Source organism: Atractosteus spatula, unplaced genomic scaffold (genome assembly GCF_055471065.1).
Source record: "Atractosteus spatula isolate fAtrSpa1 unplaced genomic scaffold, fAtrSpa1.hap1 Scaffold_31, whole genome shotgun sequence".
Classification (NCBI taxonomy): Eukaryota; Metazoa; Chordata; class Actinopteri; order Semionotiformes; family Lepisosteidae; genus Atractosteus; species Atractosteus spatula.
Window position 1 is genome coordinate 236567 of NW_028296859.1, and position 4706 is coordinate 241272.

Genomic DNA, 4706 nt, shown 5'->3' on the forward strand with positions numbered 1-4706 from the left:
TGAAATATTCCGGGTGATTAATTCGACATCAAGTTTCCAACTCGTTTCCTTAGTCTTGTTTACCTTGAATTTAAGCCACAAACCAGGATTCTACTGTATAAACTTCCGGGGATGTTACAAAATGTTTGATGGGGCATCAATCATTACAGGCGGAAATTCACTCCTTTTTTTTCTCGAGGCATCATATTAAACATTTCATTTGGATCGAGAAGAGGATCATCATGAGAGACAGAACAAACTGTTTGATTCCGTCTTTATTGGGAGCTGTATCACAGCTAATGGATGTAAAGCCTTCAGTATGCGATAGTGAGAGTTCAGTTATGCCAGGGAGTGGGAGTGAAGAGAACTGAACTGAAATTGAGTAAATTCATATTTAAATAGAGTGTAAATCATCAAAGTGTTCTGTCACTTAAAACGTATTACAACACTACCAGGAGTGGGGATCGAACCCATGTGGACTTTCGTCTATTGGATCTTAAGTCCAACACCTTAACCACTCGGCCATCCTGGTCTATAGCAATATGCTGCTCAGTTGTTTAACATTTACATATGATTCAACAATTAAAAAAAATAAACCAGCGCCCTGTCACAGAAACGTACCCCGGTCTCCCGCGCAACAAGCAGGGGTACTCAGCACTGTACTAACGAGGAGCGCTTGTCCGCAGCTCAGCGTGAGCTCTGTTTACTGTCAGCAGACATTTCCTCATTTCCAAAGACGTTTTCGCCTGCTCTCAGTAATTAATGTCGGTTTGAAGTCTGTTCCTGTTGTCTCCGCTCTTGACGAAGAGCAGCCTAACGTAGGAGACTCCCTCTCTCCAGAATTTTGCCATCACCCTGCAAGAGAGAAGAGCCATCAACCACCGAGGCAACCACTAAGACACTTAACATTAAACACATGAAATGTGAGATGTTTTTTTACTTAGGGATGTTATCGTTTCTACTCTAACTTCGTTGTCAGAAGTGGGATTTGAACAAACATCTCTAGGGGAAACCACAACCTGAACGCAACGCCTTGGACCATCAGCCATCCTGCCTGTGGCGCTTAAATGGAATGATATGTTTTATTTATTTCTACTTGATGAAAAAAAAGTAAAATGTATTTAGGGAAATGTCTTTTTTCATGGGGAAAACAAGCCTGAGCAAATGTAAAGTTTAGAGCAGCGCTCAATAAAAACTATCTGAAACCGGTAGCGCTTCTTATGCGGATCAGTATTTTCCGATACCACTGGTTCTGCAGAAGAAATAAGAAAAGCTGAACTCCAAGCACTGTGTTGCCATTACTGCTACTCTGGCTGTAGCTGCTATAAGATCTACTCAGCGGGTACAGAATGTTGTATGAGGTCGGACTGGTTTGCGATGTCTAAATAACAGTATGCGAATTTTCAGCACAGGGAGTGAGAATGAGCTCAGTCCGGCTCCCAGCAGAATCCATTCTGGTTTGGTTACTGTCAGACTGGGCGTCTGAGGCTCTTTGGATCGCAACGTGAAAAAAAAAGAACAAAAAACAATTGCTCACATCGTGTGATTTCCACGAGAGGAAGGGAAGATATCACTTTAAAAAAAAAACAGAACTGAAGATTTGGATCCGGGGCCTCATACTTATCAAATTATTAAAATAATAATTATTAAAATATCAGATTGTGTTTCTGCAACATTTCGTGCACAGTACGCCGTATTTAACAATAAAACAACAGTCACAACGAGGGCTTTACACGCAGTCCGGGGTATTTTCCCCTTTTATATTTTTCCCACTTTATATCGAACCTGTTATACTCCCAAAAGTGCAGAGTAGCTTGTAAATAAAAATGTACAATTCACCGCTGGTATAAACAGATGTGTGCCTTGTTTGCCTTTGTAAGCATTTGTTTCAAAAATAAGTCCACAATACGTTAAAAACACAAAAAACACAAACTCAATAATATAACGATACAAAATCAATTCCAAATCATAAAGCCAATTAAGTACATATCCTTTCCTTTGAAAACAGAGAACACCTTTATATCTACAAAAAAAAAACGTGACATTTGTGTATACTTTTGAATTACAAAGCCGACAGAGTAGTCCCTAAATTCAAAGATCAGATTTTGGCCAAAACAAGACATTCAGACGGGAGTTTAATTCGGAACAAGAGCCTCTGCTTCGTGGTTTATTGAGCTTTTGATCAACGTCTGAGTGAAAAAGATTTGCTATTTTAACTCTTTGATTAAAGTTCACAAAAAGCACCTTTCTTCAAGCCGCAGTCGAACCAGCGACCTAAGGATGCCTCACCATTTCCACTACAGTCCTCCGCGCTACCAACTGAGCTATCGAAGGGAAGTTAGGAAGACTGTTTATCTTGAATTTAAGCCACGAATCAGGTTTCTGCAGTATGAACTTCCGGGGATATTACAAAATGTTTGATGGGGCATCAATCGTTCCAGGCGGATATTGACACCTTTTTTTCTCGAGGGATCATATTAAACATTTCATTAGTATCGAGAGGAGGATCACCATGAGACACAGAACAGTTTCATTCTGTCTTTATTAGAAAGTAGTGTTTGTGCTACATTAATACTATTTTCGTGGAAATATAGAAGTTGTAATTTTTAAAACTTATATTTGAATCGAAATGTGGTTTTGAGTTAAATATTAGCATGTTAATGTAATTAGTTTGTGTTTGTCATTACTATATATATTCCCATGTTACTATAATTTGAAGCTGAAGTTTACTAGTTGTGTTTTTTATGATGATTATCATGTTTATTACAATATTGTATAAAATGCATAATTTGAACTACATATTTTTCAGGTGTGAATAATTGTATATTTTCAGAATAAATTTCTAAACCAAATCATTGGCTTGATTTACTAGTTTCTACACCTGTAAGACCTATCTTTGATGTATAATAGACCTTTAACTACATAGGTATAACAGTCCTCTAAATGTATCCGTATAATAGAACTCCAACCATTTATGTATAATGGACATACTGTATAATCAGAGATGTCTAATTGACGTATAATGATATACGTATATTAGAATTTCATTCTAGACCCATTACGGACCACATTTATATGTCTAAGGTATGCGTTTAATCAACGTACTGTATATTCTACAGTACATCTTTTGCCCACTGGGGAGACACTACAACAGGTAACACCCCGTGTGAAAAATCATGAGCATCTGTAAAAGCTCTCTACCTGCCCGCTCTTAACAGAGACGTGACGAGGGTCTAAAGGGACATTTTGAGCCGTAGAAACATTTTATCATTCTGTACTTTCCTGTGCAGTCAGGCCAATTCCACTTCAACTGCGCCCGACAACGGAGGTCGTTTTGAAAACAACGAGAGTAAAGGGACACTGCACGTCTGCAGAACATCACGTCCGAGTTTCAGGACAGTAACATCAGTGATTGGAAGCTAGGGAGTTTCAGGTCTGTTATAGGTTCATGAAAGTTATACCTTTGCAATAAATATTTCAGAATCCCAGTCAAATCCAGTACAATTGCTGCACAGATCTGCATTCTACAATAAGAAAACTGTCCGTTTAATCAAACACACCGCATAAAGCATTTTTAAAACAGGAGATATTGTTTTGGAATGCATCTTTCTATAAAAATAAAATGATTTGAAGGGCGCTATAAGCAGAGGTGTGAAAGCCTGCTCTACAGAAGAACTATATCCAGAGGTGCCAAATAAGTCGAGGTTTCACCTCGTGAGAGAAAGCATCTCAGAAAACGAAGTTGCAGTTGCTTCCATGCGTCATAACACCACTAGGTCAAACAACAAGAGCTGAAGAGCCGCTGTCGAGAGTAACGCGGCCGAGCTCTCTAAGGAGCTGGATTAAAGCTCCAGTCTCTTCATGAGCATCTGTTGGAGTCACACCGCTGCTATGTATCTCCTTGTTAAAACTCTTTTAAGGTGCGGTGGCCAAGTGGTAAGGCATTGGTTTTATAAACCCAAGTTTGTGGGTTCAAGCCCCGCCTGTGTCTGCTTCATTTGTCACCACTTTCCTTTAGTTTCAAAGTCTTAAAAAAACTCGCAATGTAGGAGTCTCTGTAGTAAGAAGAACATAACTGTCGCCAGTAATTAGGGTTCTTGCATATTCTGCCCTGTTTTTTATTCTACAAAGCCTGTCTCTCTTCACACCCATCTTCCGAATGATCGCCTCAGCATTGGGAAGGAACGTGCATTTGGTATAGATCCACTCCACAGTCTGATCACAAACAGATCGAGTGAGCTGTCAGTCTAGGTTGGAAGTAAGGTTCGAAAGCACTTAAAATCTGACTTAGGAACGAGAAGACCGTGTTTTTTTTTTAAACAAGAAAACGATAAAATTATATAAGTAGTGGGACAAAACATTGTCTGCCTGCAAGACTATGTCATGCTTAACGCCACAAATTGTTTTCGTCCAGTCGTGTCAATCGTCCTAAAGTTACGGAAAATCGGATGCAACTGGTGCATTCAGCATACATTTCTTCAGGATAGTCGTATGGTTTAAAATTATGAATTCATAGGTTCGTGTCTTTTAAGCTTTGTGTTCCGCTCTCCAAATAGAGGCTTGGGTTCAAATCCCACTCCTGACAATTTTACCCTGTCTTACACTGTTCCAGTCCTCTTGTGCTCGCTGGCAATCACAATAGGAGGCAAACAGAGAAACTGCTTAGCAAGAACATAATGGACAGGAAAAAGCTTAGTGAATGCTTGAATGTGATTAGCAGAAGTAAG

The 4706-nt window shown here is 39.3% G+C and overlaps 2 non-coding genes across 2 annotated transcripts; one reads left to right on the plus strand and one right to left on the minus strand.

Moving 5' to 3' along the window:
• Nucleotides 1-428: 428 nt before the first annotated feature.
• Nucleotides 429-511, minus strand: trnal-uaa (transfer RNA leucine (anticodon UAA)). Its single transcript has one exon. It is a non-coding gene; the product is annotated as a tRNA-Leu (tRNA).
• A 3387-nt stretch (nt 512-3898) lies between these two features.
• trnai-uau (transfer RNA isoleucine (anticodon UAU)) lies at nt 3899-3970 on the plus strand. The gene has a single exon. It is a non-coding gene; the product is annotated as a tRNA-Ile (tRNA).
• The last annotated feature ends 736 nt before the right edge of the window (nt 3971-4706 follow it).